The 25,122-nt window shown below is 36.2% G+C and overlaps 1 protein-coding gene and 1 long non-coding RNA gene across 2 annotated transcripts in view; one reads left to right on the plus strand and one right to left on the minus strand.

Annotated features, from left to right (window-relative positions):
* LOC117688180 (actin-binding protein IPP) overlaps positions 1-25,122 on the minus strand; it is a 37,478-nt gene that overhangs the window by 5,086 nt on the left and 7,270 nt on the right. The window lies entirely within an intron of this gene.
* LOC117688188 (uncharacterized) lies at positions 48-24,381 on the plus strand. Its single transcript, XR_010708299.1, has 3 exons — positions 48-179; positions 1,916-4,311; positions 23,306-24,381. It is a non-coding gene; the product is annotated as an uncharacterized lncRNA (long non-coding RNA).

Below are 25,122 nucleotides of genomic sequence, written 5' to 3' on the forward strand. Positions count from 1 at the left end.
AGCTTCCACAGTAACTAAGGAAGTTTGATATCTGCCCGCGCAGAAACTTATTTATAACACAAGATGCGCGTGCGCGGTCGACATCTCAGCGACAGATATAGTCGTGAGTTGTCGATCGTATGTCAAGTTGGCAAAAAGGCGGTTTCAATCTCACAGAAAAGTTCTCTGGAAGAATTCAGGTATGTGAATGAATTTTGAAATAAAAGTATCAGTTTTTTTCTTCAAATAAATGATGAAAATTAGGGAACAGTGGGGAAGGGCCAAACGTGTCGGACGAAAAATAACCCACGGCCACCTTTAACGATGTTTTAACCCACTTTAACAGTGTTTAATATGTATTATGTATATATTTTTTTGGTTTCTATACAAGCCCTTGTGAGCGAAGATCAATTTTTATGTACATGTGATGTTGAAATTCTGTTAACTGCCCATCGTGGTAATTAGTTTTAAATGACTAACGTATATAACACGTTACCAGGTTACAAACGTCACGGCCACGTGGCTCTATATTTTTAGTTTTTAAATTAATATTATACCAAAGATTTGACTGAAAATATTACAGTGAAGTACTTAGAGGGCATTAAGTTTATATAGAGTTTCATGGTAAAATGATTGGTACTCTTTTCGCAATAAATGCCGAATGGCGAATTTTTGTTTTTACATGTAAAGAATGTGGGCGCTTAAGATGTAGATTCGGCAGGAATCTGGGCGCACAAGGAGAGTGAAAATTTCATCAATTAATTTTGAATGTTTTTCGAATTATAACCGTTATTTGGTTTCTGTTGGATGTGGAATGAGTGGGAAAATATTTGAAATGCAAAAGGTTTTATTAGAATATTGGTCTAAATATAGCAACACGATGCAATTCATGCAAAATCCTACTTATTAACAACTGTTTTTAAATGATTTTGTTGTCTCTGGGTCTTCTCTCCACAAATTTGTAACGTGTAAAGATAACATATTTCAACATTGAAAATGTCGCTTTTTAAAAAAAGATGGAGAGATGACCCAGAGATGACTAATTATGTACTTTTTCAAATTATTTTTTCAATGATAAAAAGCAAAGTCCATTGATATGACAGTGTTGTTTCAAACAGTACTTTATAGCGCATATATTGACAAGTCTCGCATGGCTCAGTGGTTTTGTCCTGGATTAGTGAATACATACATTCAGTGTTTTGGGTTCAAATCCACCTGGTGTTCTTTTTTTTTTTTTAAAAATCAACTTTTTTGTTTAAAATGTTTGTTATTATAACATGATGTTGAATTACAATATACCGGTATATTCTAATTTGTTGTTGTTGATTTCTAGATCTGCTGTATGAACACTATAAAAAAAATTCTTCTCTTATTACTAGTTTTTTAGGATATACACAATATAACTTCATTAAAATATGTTTGCATTAACATTTCCAACTAGTTATCGGTTTACCTCTCATTGCCAATTTTTTGAAAGCTTTGTGAGTTTTTTAATAACCGGAATAGCCATGTACATTGTACTTCGACTCTCAACATAATATATTTTTGTTAAAACCTGTACATAGCCTTTCGAGGTTATAGACATTTAAATCCCAATTAATTCGTGTCGAGGATTCCTGCAAACTTACAATCTTGTGCGCTCACTTTCTTTGTAAACACGAGGAAAGATGAATATCCTATTTCACGATTATATTCAAGGAAAGATAAATATTTCATGATTATTAGGATAAATATTATGATATTGACTCAAGCATTGTCTGCTGTTCAACTGTCAGTGGAATTTGTAACCGAGGTTTTTTATTTGTTTGTTTTTTTCAAGTTTTTCAAGCATAATATTTTTCTTGCCTCTGAAATTGTCTAGCCTTTTAGATTGATTAACTGATACTCTCTATTCTCTAACGTCAATTCAATGTCATCTGATTTATTTTTCATACAGACCATCATTGTACAGAGATTCTGCAGCTGGACCAGCAGAGTGATTCGGATCAAATGCAGCCTCTTGTACATGTTCTTCTCTGCCATCCTTGAAGAGGATCGACAAGTTCCACAGTCTTCTCATCTATTCTATTCACATCGGACAACATCTTCATTCCTTTTGGCAATTTCAGGAAAGTTTTACCTTCCCTTCACTCCCTGAAATTCTCACCAAATGTACCTATATCTCCATAATTCGTTGACACATCAGTATATGTTTACAATTTTGCTTCCCCTTATTATGGGTAGCAATTTAATCATATCTGCATTGTATCGTGGTTCATTAATCCAACATTGCACAGCTTGGACAGTTTAATTTTCTACATGAAATGTTGTTGCTGATATAAATTTCAGTAGTTCTGGGAAAAGGTGGAATATTCATAACAATGTGTCCAGTGTAGAGAAATTAATGAAATTCACCATGGCTTCCTGAGACACGTACATTCTTCACCCAGATTATTCTAGGGGTGACTGGATCTGGTGAGAATTTTTTATCTTGGAACTTCTCCTGGAAAAGTGAACTCTGGGAAGCCAGCACCACTTCGATCAGTACATCAGCAACTTGGAATGATTACATTGCAAATAATGCCAAATATATTATTCAACTGAAAAACCATGTGAACAATGATTAATTCCCTCATTTTGGCAGTTGGTCTGTTAAATTCTACAGTCATTTGTGGAAAGCAGACACATGCATCCCATGACCTTGTTTGATGGACAAAATTCCTTTTCATCTGCTCCAAGATGGCTAATGCATTCGACTGCTGAAAGAAGATGTCCATATATATCTGATTCGATGTTGAGACTGTCATTGGACATGATCATTCATATTATGCAGCTTCAGTGTTAAAGTCTAGGAAATCTTTAGTTACTCTTCCTCCAAATCATGATTTTTTTACTAAGGATTTCCATGATACTTTGGCACATCTTGATTCCATGCGTGGGCTATGTTTTTCCTCTCATTATTGGCCGTATCTTGAGAAGTTCTGCATGACCAGGGTTTTATATTTCGTCAATGCGATGCCAAAAAAGTTTTCTAATTTTAAATGTCTCTGTCAACTTAAGTATAGGTCAGAGATGAAGTTATATTTATTTCAATATGTCTGGTATACATTAAAATTTATAAAGTATTAATTCAATGGCTCCTTCTGAGACATATTGCTCACTCCCATAATTCTTAGGGTTGCAGGTTTGGTAAAAAATTCTTGGACGTCCCTTCCTTAAAAAGGGAGCTTTGCGTTGCCAGCACCACTTTGTGTACTGGTATTAGCAGGTCTCCTACTTGAAATATCGCAAATCTTCTTCTTGAAAATCTCATTGATGTATGAACCGATTCCGTCATAATTGGAGATGTTTTGGTTCCCGTCATGCCTCTGGTACTCATAACCTTAGATTCCAGGGTGAATTTTTCTTTCTTGGTGGAAATTTCATGGGCTAAAGAGCCCTCCAGAGAAGAGGCCCTACTGGGAGCATTAGTGAAGGATGAGATGGCCTCCTTACTTAAAGAAAAACTATAACCGGCACAGCCAGTGGTGTCACTTCACTCACTCAATTATAAAGATGGAGGAAGATTGTTATGGTCTCCATTATCTATCAATAAACAGTGTTCATAAGATATTTTATCTGATTTAAAACAACAAAATAGTGATGTCAACATTTCTGTAAGACCTTTTTTTCTCCATTTGGAACTCACTCGGAATACCTCCATTGCCAGAGTTGTCTTAACAGTAGAAGAGACACCAGAGAGTGTCTGTAAGAGCTAGTTGAAAATGATGTTGACTCAGAAAAGAAAGATACATGTACATGTATGAATTATAACGAAATTAAAGGTAAAATGAAAAGACTGGTGATATGAGAAGAGGCCCTACTGGGAGCACTACTGGTAGATGAGATGGCCGACTCACTTAAAGAAAAACTATAACCGGCACTGCCAGTGGTGTCACTTCACTCACTCAATTAGAAAGATGGAGGAAGATTGTTATGGTCTCCATTATCTATAAATGTATAAACATTGTGAAACCAGTGATTTAAACTGGTGAATCAACTCAAAAGAGTGTCTGTAAGAGAGTTGAAAATGATGTTGACTCAGAAAAGAAAGATATGAATAGTGAAAGTAAAGGTAAAATGAAATGAGCTGGTGATTATGATGACATATCAGAGGCTCTGGACCATCTGGCGACAGTTTTTACACCAACTTCGACAAGTATGGGGGTAACACCACCAACAACATGTAGCTGACCAAAGAAGAAACAAAACTTTTGTCCCAATATCTCAGCATGTGGGAGGCAGATTCCCGATTTTCGGGATGTCTATCAGGACCCAAACTGGGTGCCAACCATGTATATTGCCGTGCAATAGGTTTGTTTAACTTTTATATAGTAATTAAATGTAGTACAATTAAATATATTTATAGACTATATTGTAGGAGGTCGTAAATAGATATTTAGGATCCTAATTTCAACAGTGTTCGGGTTTTAATTCATTTTTTTAGCGTTTTTGTTTTTTAATTCATTTTTATTGTATTTATTTACATTTCGTTTGTAATTCTATTGTATACTATATACACATGACACTATGACAGATTGACAGCAAATACATTATATACTGTAACTATGCGGGCATATTAAGGCTTCCCGATTGGTTTTTTACAGCGATGTGTAGAAAGTCTCTTGTCTGTACTTTATACGATATGTCGTCATAATTGACTTTGACGTCAGGATCTGCATTCCTGTTGATAGTTCTCGGGGAAGGTATCTTAACATTAAAAGTGAATTATATCAAACCAGTAATAAAACCGCATGTTTCGTTTACATAGATGCTGCCGTTAATGCCAGACGTACAGAATTCATTAATATTAAAAACCAGTATCAAATAATCGGCAGTTTTAAAGCTTCGTTTTAAGTGAAAGGATATTTCTGATTTAGTGGTTTGGAGACTTTCCTTGCTACATGTATGTGTAAACAACTGAATGAAGAAATTTTAATGCATGTAAAAACCAGCTTGGCGCATGTAAAAGATCAACACAATTTTAGAATATTTTATGTAAAATTGGTTGAGAATATAAGTACCAATGTGAATCGTGCTTGGGAAACCTACGGATTTACCCCAATTTTGAGCTCACCTGAGCTGAAAGCTCAAGTGAGCTTTTCTGATCAGACACATTTTGTCTGTCGTCTGTCTGTCCGTAAACTTTTCACATTTTCAACATCTTCTCAAGAACTACTGGGCCAATTTCAACCAAACTTAGCACAAATCATCCTTAGGCAAAGGGGATTCAAAGTTGTGAAAATTAAGGGCCACACCCCTTTTCAAGGGGAGATCATTAGAAATTAATGAACAATTTTGAGAAATTTTTAAAAATCTTTTTCTCAAGAACCATAAAGCCAGGAAAGCTGAAACTTGTGTGGAAGCATCCTTAAGTAGTGTAGATTCAAAGTTGTGAAATTCATGACCCCCGGGGGTAGGATGGGGCCACAATGGGGGGTCAAAGTTTTACCTAGGAATATAAAGAGTAATTCTTTAAAATTCTTCTTCTCAGAAACTAATCAGCCAGGAAAGCTGAAACTTTTGTGGAAGCATCCTCAGGTAGTGTAGATTCAAAGTTGTGAAATTCATGACCCCTTGGGGTAGGATGGGGCCACAATGGGGGGTCGAAGTTTTACATAGGAATATATAGAGTAAATCCTTAAAAATCTTTTTCTCAGAAACTTATCAGCAAAATGATTCTTTATAATTGTTAAAACTTTGGCTCCAGGACAATTCTTCAGCCTCACAAGAAGGTTCAGAGTTTGATGTAGCTAAATATCCCATATATAAACAATTGTAAAGGATCTTTTTGAGAACTGCAATACTCAACATGTGATATGACTATAAAATTGAAGCAGGCAGCTATTTTTTCATTAAAATCTTTTTTGTATTACTGTATTGAGTTATTGCCCTTGATTTATTGATTCTTGATTATTTTAATTAATGGAATAAGAGTACCAATGCACCGGATGTTGACATCAGAGAAAAAGTTATAGAACATTGTAACACGGAATAAATGGATAGGCGTCAGGCGATTGGCTGAATTCAGGTATGTAATTATTTTCATTTTAAAGCCAAAATATAAATGTTTGAAAGAAATGATGGGATGAGGGAATATTGCAGAAAATACAGAAATGCCAGAGGAGATTGTAGGAGTGGGGGTTAATTTTTTATGCAGGGTGCCATTTACTGCTGATCGCTGTGAGTTGTAAACAAGTGCAAATTTGACCTATAAACGCCACGGGACCATGTTTTTTTTTTTTGGAAATTTCTGAAAGTGCTTAAAATGAAGTTTCATATGATACCAAAGATTGGGCTGCTGTTGTCATAGTAAAGTACTGAGAGGTCCTAAGGTTTGTATAGAGTTCTATGGGAAAATAATTGGTAGGCTTTTCCCTATAATGCATGCACTGTTAACCAATTATTGTGATGATTATTTTTATACAATAGTAAATATTCAATGTATATAAGTTGTTCTGCATAAGAAAGTTTTGGGTTAGGCCGGATTAGTTAGTTTATTTTTGATTTCCAATTTTTAGATACTATGAATTATTTTAGGCCGGCACATATATAGGGACAGTGTCTATTGCATTACGATGAGCGACTGTTTGGGGTTAAACTTGAACAGGTATGGATAGATTGAGTGTGTGGACATCCCTGCTCTATCTAATTTCATGTTTTCTAACATGATACAAAGTGTGCGGTCATTCCTGCCCTGTATCGCATTAATACAAGTGTGCAGTCATACCTGCTTGTATTGGTGGTGATTGTGGCAGAGCATTAGTGTATGGTCATCCCTGCTGGTGTTCAGGCCTTTCTAGCGCAAGTGTGCAGCACTCCCTGCTTGCGTAAGGTTGAGCTGTTGGCGTAAACGTTGGTACCTGTTGAGTTGCGTAGGTGTGCGGTCATCCCTGCCTGCGTAACGTTGAGTCCCTATATATGTGCAGGAGCGGTGATTAAAGTCTGCTCTTGTAAATATTGGCAGCAATCAGGGCTATCCGAGTTCCAAGGGGGAAAATGGATTTTATTTATACAGGATCTACATGTATTATTGTACATTGTCCAGATTGTTTGTATTATGACTCTATTAAGCTGACTTTATCATACCTATTGTTCCTCAGGTGAGCGATGTGGCCCATGGGCCTCTTGTTATTTTGACCTTTTTGCACTGATAAAACGCTATTTTTATCCATTACCAATTTAACATGTATTGTAATGAAATTATTTAAAAGTCTCAAACTTTTTCTCAAATTATGATAAACTTGTCAGAAAAGCTTAAAATAAATAAACTAGATACTGACCAAGTTTTCCTCTTGCTGCTCTTGACGGATTCTTCCGTGCCTCACATATAGTACAGCATCTAATATACTTCACCACATCCTCTTTATAGGATGCCCAGTAGAATCTCTCTCAGATTTTCTCGGTAGTTTTGGCTACTCCCAAGTGTCCACCTGTGGGGTTGTCGTGCACTAACTTCATTACTTCAGTGACGCAGGCCCCTGGTACCACTATCTGGTGATAGGTTTGCTCGTTTTCTTCCCATGTCCTGTAAAGAACGCCGTTTTTTATAATTAGGCGTTTCCATTGCGACCAGTATGTTTTAACTTCTGTCGACTCTTTTGCAACAATCTGCCAGGTTGGTCTTCTATCTTCCAACTTCCACTTGATGATTTTGGCTAATGATGGGTCTGTGTTCTGCTCTTTTTGTAGATCTTCTGGTGACTTCGTCATGTACCAATTTTGAGTGCTCGTTTGATCTTCTCTTAACTTCAGGGCTGCGTTTTACAAAAGAACTTACGACAGAGTCGTAAATTTTTCAGTTTGATAGAATGATCTCTAACGTACAAAATGTATACAAAACAATTTGTATAAAAAAAATTCCAGTTATTGTAAGTATGATTTATTAGTATCAAGTTAAAACAATTGGTAGCTTATTATTAATGAGATTTTATAAATTTGGTCGCAAGTCGTAAGTTCTATTGTAAAACGCAGCCCAGAATTGGATTACTTTCAGGTTCTTTGCTCTGGTAATTGATTTCTTTCTTATCACAGTGATTACAAGGTGAACATGGACGACGACTTAGTCCATCACTATTACCATGCTGTTTTCCTGGTTGATGTTCAATCTTGAAGTTGTATGTTTGTAGTACCTCTAGCCAGCGGGCTACTTGTCCTTCTGGATTTTTGAAGTTAAGGAGCCAGGTTAGTGCTCCATGATCGGTTCTAACCAGAAAGTCTTTTCCATATAAGTAATGATGGAAATGTTTTATTGAACTCACAACTGCCAGAAGTTCTCGTCTAGTTACACAGTAGTTTCTTTCTGGTTTATTAAATGACTTGCTAAAGTATGCAATAGGTCTCTCTATTCCATCCTCTATCTGAGATAGAACTCCACCCATAGCAAATGCACTAGCATCTGTGTCTAACACAAAGGGTAAGTTCAGGTTCGGGTACCTTAAGATAGGTGCTGATGTGAGGGCTATCTTTAGGTTTTTAAATGCTTCGTCAAACTGAGGGGTCCAACTGAACTTTTCTGTTTTCTCTGTCAGTTTGTGTAGAGGTCGGGCTATATCTGTAAACTTCTTTATGAATCTTCGATAGTATGAGCATGTACCCAAGAAACTTCGCACATCTGTGACTGATTTTGGTACAGGCCATTCCTTAATTGCGCTTACTTTATCTGGAGAGGTTGATATCCCTTCTTGACTAACTATGTGACCAAGGAAAGCTACCTGGTCTTTGAAGAAATCACACTTCTTTGGAGAAACCTTTAATCCAGCTTCTTGTAATCGTTGCAGTACTGCATCTAGATGATTTACATGACTGTGGAAATCTTTGGAATAAACAATTATGTCGTCGATATATAAGAGACAAATTTCGAAGTTCAAACCCGCTAATACATTTTCCATTAGTCTCTCAAATGTGGCTGCCGCATTACATAAGCCGAATGGCATGACCTTGAATTGGTAAAAACCATGTGTGGTAACAAATGCTGTCTTCTCTTTATCTTTAGAGTCCATCGTTACCTGCCAGTAACCGCTTGCTAGGTCTAAACAACTAAACCATTGTGATCCTCTTAATGCATCAAGTGAGTCATCTATACGTGGTAGAGGGTATGAATCTTTTTGCGTTACTTCGTTGAGTTTCCGGTAGTCGATACAATATCAAATGCTACCATCCTTTTTGGTTACTAATACGATTGGTGCACTCCAAGCGCTAGATGATGGTTCTATAATTCCTGCTTTAAGCATTCTCTGCACTTCCTCTCTTGCTGCTTCTTTCTTATGAAGAGGTATCCGTCTAGGCTGTTGCTTGATTGGTCTTGCGTCTCCTGTGTTAATTTTATGGGACACAATATTTGTCTTCCCTAGGTCTGTCTTTGATTTTGCGAATACTTTAATGCGCTTCTGCAAAAGATCTCTTACCAGTTCTTGTTGTTCCTTAGAAAGGTTCTTGGTACATGAGTCCCATAATGGTTTCATGTAATTTGTAAAGCTTGTGTCTACATCTGGCTCTATGTTGGTGTCATTCTTGGTTTGTACTTCACTCACATTTGGTTCTATTTCAGCTATAGCTGCAGAAGTATCTTTGTAAATTTTCAGCTCTTGATCACTAACATTTATGACGCGAATGGGTACCTTACATTCTTTGGGTTTTACTAGACATCTTGCAACTAACAATCCAGACTGTTGAAGGTCACGTTTCGTTCCATCTATGAGGAGTTCTTTATCATTTAGATTTGGGTGAACTTTTCCTTCAATTATCATCTCACTTCTTGGGGGAATAGATAAAGTCTCTTGAATAGAAATTTTAAACACACTATTTTGATCACTGACAGTGTCGCATACTAGCTTCTGGTCACCAAGTGTAAGAGTTCCTTTCCCTAGGTGTAACTGACAATTATGTTCTCTGAGGAAGTCAAAGCCTAGTATCATTTGTGCATCAATGTCAGCAACTATTGCTCTGTGTTCGATTATTTCCCCTTTGATTTTGAATTGTAGTACAGTCTGACCTTCTGGGACAACAAGGTCACCATTTGCCATTCTTAAATTACTATAATTTGGTTCTAACTTTGGTCTCATACATCTGTCTATTTCTGAATCATAATATTTCTTTGGATGAATGACTGTGATAGACGAACCAGTGTCAATGATAGAGTTTATTTTCAAATTGTAAACAAATGTAGCAGGAATGGGTTCAAGTCACGTTATGTATTCCCTATTTGCCCCTACTTTTGTTTCTAATAATAGTTGGAAGTTTCTAGTTAATATACTTACTTCCGTGGTTACTATAAATAGGTTTGTTTTGCCATATAGATCGATAATAATCCTTCACACGTGTTCGATCATCATAGGAAATGTCCAGTTTTGTTTATACTTTTCGATTGGTTAATATACCGGAAGTAACCTTTTTCGGGTGGTGCTAAATACAGTCAAAGGTCATACCCTTACAGTCTATTCACTAGATTTAACGTTATATTTTTCTATTGTCGTGGTTGCTATATAAAGCCCCGAAATTCGTAGTTTCTTGGGGACTTGTTAAGCATTGATTTGCTGTAAGTTTCTCACTTCTCTAACATGGTTTATTAGGTATTTAACAGGTTGCACCCGTTAGGAGAATAATTTGATCATTTTGTCGTCGTCATTTGCTCCTGTTGAATTATTTTTGGCCCTTAAACTAAAAGTTAAGTGTTAGGTTCTTATTAAAAGGGATTTTTGTATTAAACCTAGGCCGTTCCCCCGGCTAGGTGGGCTAGCGTTCCCGTACGCTAGGATGGGGGGTGATTTTTGTTGATGATTTTGATGGTGGTGTTCATAGGGATTTTTGATAGGAATTTTTGATAGTAACATTTTTTTGGTTTATACTCGGCAGGAATTTACCATTGTTATAATTATTTTGTTTTTGTTATTTTCTATAAAGTCGTAAATAAATATTGTTGTTTGTTGAGGCTGGTGTTTTTCATTACAGTGTGTTGAACGGTGTCAAAAGGGGAAAAATATATATTATTTAACTTAAAATTAAGACCAAGCAGAATCTCAAATCATAAAGAACCTGGGAAATAAATTATAATACATAGGAAACGGTAAACATATTTCAGAGTGTGATTCTGACCCAACCCGTCCTATTACAAAAATGGTGCCGTCTACCAAGGATTTGAGCCCGCTGTATTTGGCTTTTTGAGTGATTTTTGGGTTGTTGGTAAAACCACTTGTGTATTTCACGCCCACGTATTTTTCAGTCAGCTGTTTTGTTAAAGCCTGTTTCAATAAACATAATAAAAATTCACGCTAAAAAAATGGATAAAGATTCGCGATTTGAAAATTTAGCAAAACCTCAAGATTTTTACGGTGTACCAGATGGTCAATCAAAGCAAACTTTTGTTGATTTAGATGAAGTTTATGAGAAAAGTCCACGTGCTAAAATATCTGACAGAATTCTAAAAAGTGCCGAGTCGTACATTGCCCGTGCGCCACGTGTCACAGAACCTGATGTTTACAGAGCACCTGTTCGAACAATGCATGACACAATAGAAGAGACAGTGTTTTTCAATGACCGATATTATCCGGACACGAGTGACTTTGTCGATGAAACTACTTTGTCGCAATATGATTTAGAGTTAACAGAACCTAAAGAATATTCTGGGACTATAAAAACAAAGAGTGGGTTACGCGTACCTGATTCAGAATTTCTAAGGGAAGATATTAGAAAAGAACTTAGACAATTATTTTCAGATTTTTCAGGTATTTCAGAAAATCCCGACACTTCGAGTTATGATCCAAAATTTCAGAGTATGAATTTGGAAACTGAAAATAAACATGTTAAAGACATTCGGAAATCAAATCCTGAGTTTGTTACAAGTACTCCAATTAGTTATGGAGATAAATCTTCATTTTCAAATCAAAATAAAATGCCTAAAACACCGGCACGCGTACACTTTGACTCGACGTCCGCAGATTCCCGTCAATCCCGACGCGACATTCACTCGCGTGAGAGTTCAAGAGATACTTTGGACAGAAGGTTTTCACAACCTGGTACTCAAAGACACTCTGTTTCAACTCTCAATACTAAACCGTCCTTGCATGCTTCTCAATTAAACAAGAGTTCCCGAATAAATGAGAATTTTGAGACTCCGCGCCGAATGTCAAATAATCAGACAAGGGGAATAACTCCTACGAGATTAATTCCGCAAGCAATGGCACAAGAGTTACCTCCTCGTGAACATTTTGTAAATTCTCATAGGCTTTCAAGAAAAGAAAAAGAACCTCAAATTTATGATGGTACAACAGACTTGGAAATTTATTTACAGCATTTTGAATGGGTTGCTAGGTACAACAACTGGACAAGTGCTGAAAAAGCACAACAGTTGGCCATTAGTTTAAAAGGGGAGGCTCAACAAGTTTTCAGAGATTTGGACCCTTGGGAGATTAGAGAATTTAATGACATTAAACAGGTTCTCTTACAGAGATTTAACCCTCCTGGTCGTGAAGCAGCATATCGATGTCAATTTAAAAATCGCAAGCGCATTGAAACTGAGAGCATTTCAGAGTTTGGTTATGCACTAAAACATCTTTCAGCAAAAGCGTACCCACAATTAGATAGAGTTGCTAGGGAGACTTATGTCATTGATCAGTTCATTTGTGGTCTTAACCATACTGAAATAAAAAAACATGTTCAATTTAGACACCCTAGATCTGTTGATGAAGCTATTACATTGGCTATTGAATATGAAGCATTTGAGGGGCCCAAAACAATTCTCAGAAAACCTTTGAGTGAAGAGAAAAGTGTGCATGTTATTTCGGAAACTCCGCAAACTTCTGAAAATTCTGGGAAAGATTTGGCTTCCATAATTTCTGAAGAAATGGCTAAACTTATGAGTACGCTCACATCTGAAATAAGATCAATTAAATCAGAAAGATGGTTTAAGTGTAAATATTGTCAAAGGAGAGATCACCCTCATTGGAAATGCCCAAATAAACCAAACTTTAACAGGGATCAAAATAATGTTCCAACCACTTCAAACAATGTCAATTCAAATTCGGGAAAATAGGTGGGGTTGGATTCGAGGCCGACAATTCAGCCCTTAAAACTGGTGAAGAAAACAAACTTACCAATAGGCCAATAATTTCATTGAATACAATAAAACCAAGTTGCTTGTTTGTTGAGGCAAAGATGGATGGTGTTCTAATGAGTTTTCTGGTTGACACAGGTTCTGCAGTTACTATTCTTGATGAGGATATATTTGACATGTTATATGGAAAGATAAAACCTAAGCAGCTGAAAAACGTAAATAAAACGCTGTTGTGTGCAAAAGGTGAATCAATTCCAATAATGGGAATGTCAAATTTTTCATTTAGTTTATGTGACTCAGATACTATCTTTGAGCAAGAGATGATTGTTGGAAAGTTAGAGGGAAATATTAGTATTTTGGGAGTAGACTTCTTGAAGAGTTATTCAGGAGTTATTAATTTCCGTAATGAAAGTTTGCAGGTTGGCAAACAGATATTTCCTCTTTCACAAACCCCACTAAACTTGCATAGATGTGCCAGAATCCGACTCTGTGACACTATTAAAATACCCCCTGACACAGAGTTCTATTGTAAAGGGTACATTCAAGGGAAACTTGGTACAGATTATGGTTTAGTGGAACCCAAACAAATTGTCAATGTAAATGGTCTTTTGATGGCTAAAACTTTGGTCAATCCTAAAAAGGATGAGATTTCTATTTCACTCCTTAATCTTACAAACAGGTCAGTTAGATTGAATAAAAATACTTGCATTGCTGATCTAGAACCAGTGGAGAGTGTGCATTATATCGAGCCTCAATCTCAAACTCATTCTAAAATTTCAAAACTCCCAGATCATTTGTCTACATTGTTAAGTAAAGTGTCAGATGAATTGAATGGAAAAGAAAAAGATCAAGTTAAAAACTTATTGACAGAATTTGAAGATATTTTTATGAAACCAGATGGAAAGTTGGGTCACACAGATTTGGTTGAACATAACATTGATACTGGGTATGAAAATCCAATTAAAATACCTCCACGTAGACTTTCTCCAAAGCAAAAAGAAATTGTTGACACTGAACTTAAGAAAATGCTTGAACAGAATATCATAGAGCCTAGTAATAGTCCCTGGTCTGCTCCTGTTGTTTTGGTTACAAAGTCTGATGGGTCTACCAGATTTTGCATAGATTTTCGCAAACTTAATTCAATAACAAAGAAGGATGCATATCCCTTGAACAGAATTGATGATGCACTCGAAGCATTATCAGGTGCACAATGGTTTTCCACTTTGGATTTAGCTAGTGGATATTGGCAATGTCCATTGAAAGAGTCTGACAAAAGTAAAACCGCATTTACCACTCACAGGGGATTATACCATTTCAATGTTATGCCCTTTGGGTTATGCAATGCCCCTGCAACATTTTCACGCCTTATGAATTTAGTGTTGGGTGGACTCAATTGGACGAGATGCTTATGTTATTTAGATGACGTCATTGTATTTGGCAGTACATTTGAAATTGCATTAAGAAATCTTAAAGATGTTTTTGAATGTTTACGGAAAGCTAATCTGAAACTCAAACCTAAAAAGTGTACATTGTTTCAAACTGAAGTTGCATATTTAGGCCACCGGGTTTCTAAAGCTGGCATCAGCTGTGACCCTAAGAAAATTTCTGCTGTTCAAGATTGGCCAATTCCAACCAATGTTACAGAAGTTCGATCATTTTTAGGTACTGCAGGTTATTACCGAAAATTTATTCCAAATTTCTCAACCATAGCATCTCCCTTGAGTCAACTCACGAGGAAAAATAAAAGGTTCAAGTGGGATGAAAACTGTCAGAAAGCTTTTGATGAGCTGAAGTTATTGTTAGTTTCTGCTCCAATATTGGCATACCCTATTGCTGATGGAAAGTTTGTACTTGACACAGATGCAAGTGATACTGGGTTAGGTGGTGTTTTGTCCCAAATTCAAAATGGGGAAGAAAAGGTTATTGCCTATGCAAGTGTTTCTTTACTAAACTCTCAGAGAAAATACTGTACAACCCATAAAGAACTTTTAGCAATTGTTACCTTTTTGAAACATTTCAGAAATTATTTGTTTGGTCAGAATTTTTTACTGAGAACAGACCATGCTTCTCTCAAATGGCTTAAGAACTTTAAAAATCCAGAGGGGATGATTGCTCGTTGGATAAGCATTGTAGATATGTATGACTTTGAAATTGAACATCGTAGGGGAACTTTACACTTAAATGCCGATGGTTTATCCCGAATTCCAGTTAAACGTAAATGTACAAGAGAAAAATGCCCCGATTGTGATTCTCCGGAACACTTAGCAAATAATCATGGTTTAAACTTAGAGGTTGTGGCTGAAGAAGGAAAATTTCCGCATGAAGAATCTAAGTATTCTGAGCAGGGAATCTATCCTGTGCAAGCCATTGACAATACTTCTGATGTTTCAAATTGGGTAGAATGCTGGGGTCCTGATCAAATAAAAGAATGGCAGAAAATTTCCGCATGAAGAATCTAAGTATTCTGAGCAGGGAATCTATCCTGTGCAAGCCATTGACAATACTTCTGATGTTTCAAATTGGGTAGAATGCTGGGGTCCTGATCAAATAAAAGAATGGCAAAATGAAGATAGCAATATTGGCAAATTTAAAACACTCAAATCAACAACTGATCATAAACCAAACAGACAAACAATGGGGTCATTCTCCTATGAAGTTAGAATTTTATGTCAAATGTGGGGAGAATTAGAAATCAAACCCGATGGGATACTTTACAGAACAAGTGAAAAAGATCCACAGGGAAACATCTTAAATCAAATTGTAGTGCCTCAAATTATTAGAGAAAAGATTTTAGAATCCCTCCATAATTCCAGATTATCAGGTCATTTAGGCAGAGACAAAACATATGAATCTATTAAGAGAAAATTCTATTGGCCTGGAATGTCCCACGATGTAAAACTTTGGTGTCAATCATGTGATCTTTGTGCACGTCGAAAACCAGGTCCAGGGTTTGGGAAATCTCCACTTCAATCTTCTCTTCTTCAATCTACAAAACCTTTAGATAGAATTGCAATAGATATTTTGGGTGGTTTACCTAAAACTAATAATGGAAATGAATATATCATTATTGTTGGTGATTATTTTTCAAAGTGGAAAGAAGCTTATGCTGTTTCAAATCATACTGCACTTACAGTTGCTGATAAACTTGCTACTGAATTCATTGCACACTATGGTGTTCCAAATGGGCGCCTGTAAAGTGCGAAACGAAATCGAAACGAAACGAAACGAAACGAAATCGAACGAAACGAAACGAAACCAATCGAAACGAAACGAAACCAATCGAAACGAAATGAAACTAAACGAAACGAAACCAAAAATCGAAACGAAACGAAACGGAATATAAACAAAACTAATATCAATTTTGACTACATAAAAGTGAAAATAAATTCATTGAAATAAATTTTTGAACCATAAAATATAACTACCTGTATGTTTCAGATTGCCGCTGTAACTTTTAAAGCCGATTATTCGAAATTTGAAAAAATTATATAATTATGTAAGTAAGTGATGTACATTCCTAATACCTTTAAATATTTCTAATTTGTTTCATTAAATGATATTCAGACGTTGAGAGAGAGAGAGAGAGAGAGAGAGATGCCTTAAAACTTATCAGCGACATCACATAGCAAAGTATATACGCAAATTTGGGAGAGAGAGAGAAAGAAAGAGAGAGATAGAGATATGATGATGATGATGATGATGAGGATGATACTTAAGGGGACATTCTAACAACAATTTTCTTTCTATCGATTTGAATTATTGTAAAAATGTAACGATCGAATACAATGTGATTTAGAGCATACTGGTTGGTTACCAGTTTCTAACACATAATAATAATTGTTTTAATATGTATAGCATGAATTTGGACGTCGTAATTTGACAAAATTAATTTGCAATATAAAGATTATTATACTGTAAAAGTATATTAAAAAAAAACTGTCTTTAGTCCTTTGGCTGTGTATTCTATTTTGCGTTTTTGGCGGAAAACGGCGTCCGCAAAATCAAGTACATTGCCAAATGTAAAATATATATAAGTCGATAAAAAGGTAAATTCAGAAATGCGGTAAATCAAATCCATGCTAACTTGTTGAAAAATTATATTCCGCCAAATAGTGTACACCCTAAATATAGTGCGTTTACAGTATTTACGGAGACATTCCAATTACACGATTTTTTTTTATATTGATATGAAATATTGTAAAAATGAATCAAATACAATGTGCGTGCGTGTGAAAGGGAGAGAAAGAGGGGATTGTGTTTGATTTAAGGTAATGCATAGGTAAAAAACCTCTTTATATTGCACGTTAATTTTGTCAAATTACGACGTCCAAATTCATGCTATACATACCACGGTATTAAAGCAATTCTTATTATATGTTAGAAACTGGTAACCATCTGCTCTAAATCACATTGTATTCGATCGTTTCATTTTTACAATATTTCAAATCGATAGAAAGAAAATTGTTGTTAGAATGTCCCCTTCAATACATCATCATCATCATCATCATCATCTCTCTCTCTCTCTCTCTCTCTCTCTCTCTCTCTCTCTCTCTCTCTCTCTCTCTCTCTCTCTAAACGTCTGAATATCATTTAATGAAACAAATTTGAAACATTAAAAAAATATAGGAATGTGCATCACTTATTCACATAATTATATAATTTTTGCAAATTTCGGATAATCGGCTTCAAAATTTACAGCGGCAATCTAAAACATACATACAGGTAGTTATATTTCATGGTTCAAAAATTTATTTCATTGAATTTACTTCACTTTTATATGGTCAAAATTGATATTAGATTTGTTTAAATTCCGTTTCGTTTCGTTTCAATATTTGGTTTCGTTTCGTTTGGTTTGGTTTCGTTTCGATTGGTTTCGTTTCGTTTCGATTGGTTTCGTTTCGTTTCGTTCGATTTCGTTTCGTTTCGTTTCGTTTCGATTTCGTTTCGCACTTTACAGGCGCCCGTTCCAAATCAGATACATACAGATCAAGGGAGAGAATTTGAGAGTGAATTATTTTCTGAACTTTGTAGACTCCTGGGTATTGAGAAAACAAGAACTACTCCTTATCGACCTCAGTCTGATGGACTTGTAGAGCGTTTTAATAGAACCATAATTGCCATGTTGTCCGCTTTTGTAAATGAAAATAGAGATGACTGGGATGATCATTTGCCTTACCTTATGATGGCTTATAGAGCTACCCCCCATATTAGTACAAAATGTAGTCCAAATTTACTTATGCTTGGTAGAGAAATATCTTGTCCTCTAGATATTATGGTCGGAATACCTCCTGAAAATCCCCGGAAATTGTGTCCTTCAATGTATGTCAAATGGTTAGAAATTGCAATGAATAATGCTTTTGAATTTGCTCATGATAATTTGTGCATTGCAGCTCAGAGACAAAAACAATATTATGATAAAGGGTTAAAACCAAGAGAATATGAGCCTGGTGATTGGGTTTGGAGATGGTATTTGCCTGCGATTTCCAATAAATTAGGTCAAGGTTGGACAGGGCCATATCTGGTAATAAAAAGAATTTCAGATGTTACATACGAATTACAGTTAAATTCTGAAAAAAATCCCATAGTCGTCCATGTGGATCACCTGAAACCATTCCAAGGGAGACAACCTCCTATCAATTGGCTGGAAGAGGTAGAGAGCTTCCAGGCTGATGAAGAAAATCTGAGCGAAACTTCCCCTTCACAAATTTCTGATGATTCTCTGGTGCAACCTGTACATAATTCTCCTGTGAAAACAAGAACTGGGAGAATAGTTAAGCCAAGAGAGATCTATTCTCCATAAATTGCAGATAAGTTAAAAATAATAACAAATTCTTTATATCAATATCTTTTATGCAGAAATTTTCATTAGATTAATGGTTAATTTTTGTTTGTAAGAAGGGGATTGGAATATATATAAACAGCTGGTCTGTTGAGCGCTCTTTTCCAAACCCTGTAATTACTAGTACACTCGGACAATGAATAATGATCTGTATATATTGTACGTACTTAATTGTCATAAATAATTTCAGAAATATCTATGGAGGATTTTGTTTTGGACCTATTAGTGAGCGAAGAGGAGTTAATGGAGCTTGACAGAGATATCCGTCCCGTCTGGCAGGAAGGAGGAATGAGATGTCCGGCCGACGGATGCGACATCTTCCTGGAATGTGTGGCTAAATGTCGGAGACATTGGGCAGAGATACATATGGAATATATTCATGGATATCAGTGCACCCTGTGTCGGTTTGCGACAATGAGGAAAAACCAAGTCAGCAGACATATGGGTCGGGTGCACCCAAATCAGCCAACTGAGGACCTGGAGTTGAAGACTTTTCCCAACAGAAAGTACCATAATCCCGGGAATGGCCTTATGCCAATCTGTGAGATCACAGACAATAGGAGACAGTTTCGGGATGAAGAGGCCAGGCGGCGGAGGTCACTTGTTGCGGGGATCGCGACCCCTTTAGTAAAAGAGGACACCAACTCCCGGGACCAGGTGGTGTTCGCTTATGACACCGAGACAGTTGTAGTTACAAAGAAACTCTGGGGGCCGAATAGTAAAGAGAAGGTTGTTAGATTGAGGAACTGTTAGATTAAATTTAGTAGATACGCAGGGTATACAAATATTTGGCCATTATAGTTTTATTTTATGTTTTAATAATGATTGTTAATCACTGGCCATATATTGATTTCATTGTTGAATTTTATATTTTGTTTGTAGGGAAAGAAAAATGTTTGTTTTATTTTTATATAAATTCCTGCTATGATTATGTATAACTTTATCCTTAAAATAAATGATTATATCATTTATTCTTAAGCAGGGGGGAGTGTAGCAGGAATGGGTTCAAGTCACGTTATGTATTCCCTATTTGCCCCTACTTTTGTTTCTAATAATAGTTGGAAGTTTCTAGTTAATATACTTACTTCCGTGGTTACTATAAATAGGTTTGTTTTGCCATATAGATCGATAATAATCCTTCACACGTGTTCGATCATCATAGGAAATGTCCAGTTTTGTTTATACTTTTCGATTGGTTAATATACCGGAAGTAACCTCTTTCGGGTGGTGCTAAATACAGTCAAAGGTCATACCCTTACAGTCTATTCACTAGATTTAACGTTATATTTTTCTATTGTCGTGGTTGCTATATAAAGCCCCGAAATTCGTAGTTTCTTGGGGACTTGTTAAGCATTGATTTGCTGTAAGTTTCTCACTTCTCTAACATGGTTTATTAGGTATTTAACAGGTTGCACCCGTTAGGAGAATAATTTGATCATTTTGTCGTCGTCATTTGCTCCTGTTGAATTATTTTTGGCCCTTAAACTAAGAGTTAAGTGTTAGGTTCTTATTAAAAGGGATTTTTGTATTAAACCTAGGCCGTTCCCCCGGCTAGGTGGGCTAGCGTTCCCGTACGCTAGGATGGGGGGTGATTTTTGTTGATGATTTTGATGGTGGTGTTCATAGGGATTTTTGATAGGAATTTTTGATAGTAACATTTTTTTGGTTTATACTCGGCAGGAATTTACCATTGTTATAATTATTTTGTTTTTGTTATTTTCTATAAAGTCGTAAATAAATATTGTTGTTTGTTGAGGCTGGTGTTTTTCATTACAGTGTGTTGAACGGTGTCAAAAGGTGAAAAATATATATTATTTAACTTAAAATTAAGACCAAGCAGAATCTCAAATCATAAAGAACCTGGGAAATAAATTATAATACATAGGAAACGGTAAACATATTTCAGAGTGTGATTCTGACCCAACCCGTCCTATTACACAAAGACATCAAGTGTTAATGAGTTATTACTTGATCCCTTTATTTCTAAAACTTGTGGCCCTTTTTGTTGCGTAGTTGACGTTAGGCCGCTGGCGTCAACTTCTGCACGTTTTCCTGGTTCTCTGGTACTTTGGTCACTACGCTGTTGGTGTGACCCGATTTTCTTTGACTCTTGTTTTTCTCTGCTTCCAGGTGTCGTTGTAGTAACCTACATTCACTCTTGATGTGACCATCTTTCTTGCAGTAGAAACATGGACCTTTCTTGTTGAACTTCTTTTCTGTGTTCTGGCTGATGAGAGCTATTTGGTGTGCATCATTTCTGATATTTGCATCCATCGGTTCTTCTCTCTGCATCCGTACCGCGACTCTGTTTCGTCTTCCACGTGCTTGTTGAAATGCCTCATATTCTAATGCTAGTCGTACTGCATCTTCTAAATTTCTAGGTCTCCCTTGGAACACTGACCATTCCATCTCTTGCTCATTTAAACTTTCAATGAACGAATCCTTGGTAATTTGATCGCGGAAATCTAGGGGTGCGTTTGGGTAAGCCATCCTTACAAGTCGCTTGATATCTTGCATCAATTCTGTGATAGATTCATTTTTCCTCCGTACTCGGCTCTTTAACTGTGTCTTGTAAATCTCTTTCTGATTTTCTGGTTCAAATCTAGCCGATAGTGCAGAAACGAGGTGACGAAAACTATATCGATACTCTGGTCGTAGATCACTCAGCACGCTTAATGCCGGTCCCCGTAGACTCGTAGCTAACTCTAGTGCTTTAGTTTCGTCGTTCCAGTAGTTGAGTTCAGCGATCATGTCAAAATGCACTATGTAGTTGTTCCAATTCATAGTACCATCAAATGTTGCCGGTTTTCTTCCTCTCGGTTCCTGTGTTCGTCTGAATTCGGGTTCCGGTGCTCGTCTTGAGTAGCCATCGTAAGGTACGTCGTGTTCATAACGATCGTGCGTTCTCTCTTGGATAGTTTCAAATGGACGCATGATTGGGAGAAATTCGTCGTTCCCGTGATTAATAGAACTTCTTGATGTCATTGGATATGACGAACTTGTTCTGGAATAATCATAGTTACGAGGTTCATTGTACGAATTCGGCATAGATGTGGTTCTGTACGGCTGGTATGAGTTGTGTGTACGTTCGTCCTCGTACATGGTATTGATGCCAAAATGCACATTATTTTGGTCTGTCGATCGCCTGTCATCACTTGTTGGTTTTACTTGATTTTGTAAAAAGTTCATTCTTGATTTCAAAGATTTTATTTCGTCGAGAATCACGCGCAAACTATTTTGCGTACATGGGTTTACACTGGTACTATCGCCTATTATGCTGTGGTCGTTATTGTTAATATTGACCCGTAAAAGAACTTTTCTTCTTGGTGTACCATCAATAAATTGTCCTTGGTGAGGTTCTTCAATATGATCGTTTTCCTCCATAACTTCTTCTTCGTTCCTTGACATCGTCGTAATTGTAAACATGTTGCAGTTTTTTAAACAGCTGATCCCACCGCTGCCACCAATGTAACAAACTGAGGGTACGTGTAAACGCTTAAACTTAATTATGGGCTGCTGTTTAATTATTATCTTGCGTCAAGATACAAAAAGAATTAACTTTGGTCACAGTTTATAGAAATCGTTGATTCACTTATTATATTCAACTTGCCGAAACTAATATAAATACTCCGTATAAAGTTTTTACCATTTATTGCAACGAACGAATGGTTCCATATAAAAACACGTATAATTATCACTATTATACAGTACGGTTGGTACAACGTTATTATCTCTTATAAGTATAGCGACGAACCAATCCAGGACGCCCTAATACAAAAGTTATATTACTTTACCGTAATAACTAAAAGACTTGGTAATGTCAATACATACCACTGTCAAGCGAGTTGCTCTTCACCGTCAACTGGACTTTGCTTTCAAAACACCGTCTTTTTATGCCCTAACTTGTTATGTTTATGCTGAGACGTTGACAACGTCAACGTCATAAGCGTCAACTAACTTGGCGCATTTTATCTCATAATAATTATATGATAACGTTGTACTGACATAAAATACATGACATTTAACATTTTTACATTATAATACAAAATTACCATTCATAAAGTTAAATAACATCAATTATTATCGTTCATTTCGATTGTCATTATTTTGTTATAAAGAGTTTAAATAGTTTTAAACATCGGGCTCAAAGTCCGTAATATACCGCAGGCATGGCGGTTAGTCCGAACGAAAGTAAACAAGTCTGTATTCCAATGGAATAAAAGGATTTATATAACAATGTAAATAAAACAAGTAAGTCACAACAACACACAAATAATTAACACAAATGATGATATAGTCTCAACCCAGGAATCGTAACAATATCTTATTAATAATTATGCATATATAGCATTTACAATGTTTTGATGTTTACTTATAAATCTCTTCTTTTTTTATAGTATAAACCATATATGTTACAGATAGACGTTCCTGACACAGAGCTTCTAGAATTGGACCAGGACCGGGATATTTTTCCTTTGGAAGGAATGCCTTGATTCATACCTGGATGTGATACCAGTATTTCAATATTTAAGAGTTTCATAAAATTCATGGATCATTGGAAAACCAGACATGTGTCAACTGTTCCAATATATGTATGTGCGATGTGCACACATCAATTTAAGACACGTCCCCATGCCATAGCATGCATTAAGAGACACCCCTATGATGGAGACTTCCTGAGCTTCCTGTCTTGTGTGCGCATCCGGAACAAAATTTTTATCGATCCCTAAGGAAAAAATCCGCCCCGGAAAGGTTCCACTGAGGAAATACAACACATGGAGAGGGTTTGTGGACACGAGGAAACCGCGAAAAAAAGGAGGGATGCTGTTTGTGACTGTACGCCCCATCATTACGAAGAAATGATTTCTCAGGACACGCCTAGCGATTTTGTTACCCAGAACAGTAAGGAAGTTGCCGTGATCAACATGGAAGGCAGAACAAGTTGTATTCCCCACCGCCATCCGATATGGACAGATACATAAACTCCTTATAGTAAAAGTTTTCAATTTGTATATCTATTGAATCTGTATTAGTTTATAAAGTATGTGATGTATTATTTTGATATGGGTAGTTAATGAAAAGAAATTAGAGATGTCTTTAACTTTAACACATATATTATTGAAATTTTAGTCAAATACATAGCTTTTGTCTTTAAGGGGGAGGAATGTGGTAGATCGGGATTTCGTTTCTATTTATTATTATTAGTATTCCGATCCCAATGTGATATAATTCTATTACTTTGGTAACGCCCACTTTATACGATAGCCAATAACTTTAATGACAGTTGTCTTTGTTCTCTTTTCTGTGTATAAACCCATGTAAGTCCTTATTTGATGAGGGAGACAGCTGGTTTCGCTAGCTACTTTTCTCCTGAGTCCCCGTCTCGTCTGTCTATTTGGGGTCCTTGTTAAAGTTAGGTTTTAGGGTTGGGGATTTTAAGTACTTGATGTAAACTTGTTTGTTCTTATTTTGTTATAATAAATTTATAAAGGGTTGTTAATCTTGGTTTTCATTTACTTTGAGTTTGGTTTATTATATCTGGTTTATCTATATTGAGAGTAAAGTTGTTTTCATACCTTTGTAATTTAGTAAAGTTTAATTCTTAATGTAGAGGTCAAATTCAGTCTCAAAACAAAAATAAACACACCGCGAAGTACTGATAAAAACCTATACGGCACTGGCCTGCTACAAGTCTATACCCATCATCGCTAGCCAAGGGTGACGATCCAAGGTGTTAGAGAAACACTGTGGATCGTCACCCTTGGCTAGCGAAGATGGTCTATACTACCGGTATTTATTGTTTGTTGAGATTTTAAAGATTGATTTTAATATATGAAAATAAAGTTATGTACTTAATTCTTGTTATCAGGTAGATTGATACACATATTAGAATTTAAACCATTTACACGACAAAACGCAGTGAAATTTCTTTCTAGGAAAATGTCGTGCATAAGGGTTGTTCACGTAAAAGTCAGAAGATTTTAATGTGGATTATCATTTAATTTCAGTCATGACTTTGTTATCATAAGGATACATTGATGTCGATCTGCATGCATTAACAGTTAAGTTGAAATAAAACGGAATCAACAGATGTATGTATACTCCAGACAAGCGATCTCGGTCTGACAGACAGACTGTTTACTATACGGTGCCCGCAGCATGGGGTCCTAAATATTACATTAAATCCTTCTCAAAGCCTTAAACTTAAAAGAGCATAGATCTACAGTGCGGGTGC

This window comes from Magallana gigas, chromosome 1, assembly GCF_963853765.1.
Source record: "Magallana gigas chromosome 1, xbMagGiga1.1, whole genome shotgun sequence".
NCBI classification, from domain to species: domain Eukaryota; kingdom Metazoa; phylum Mollusca; class Bivalvia; order Ostreida; family Ostreidae; genus Magallana; species Magallana gigas.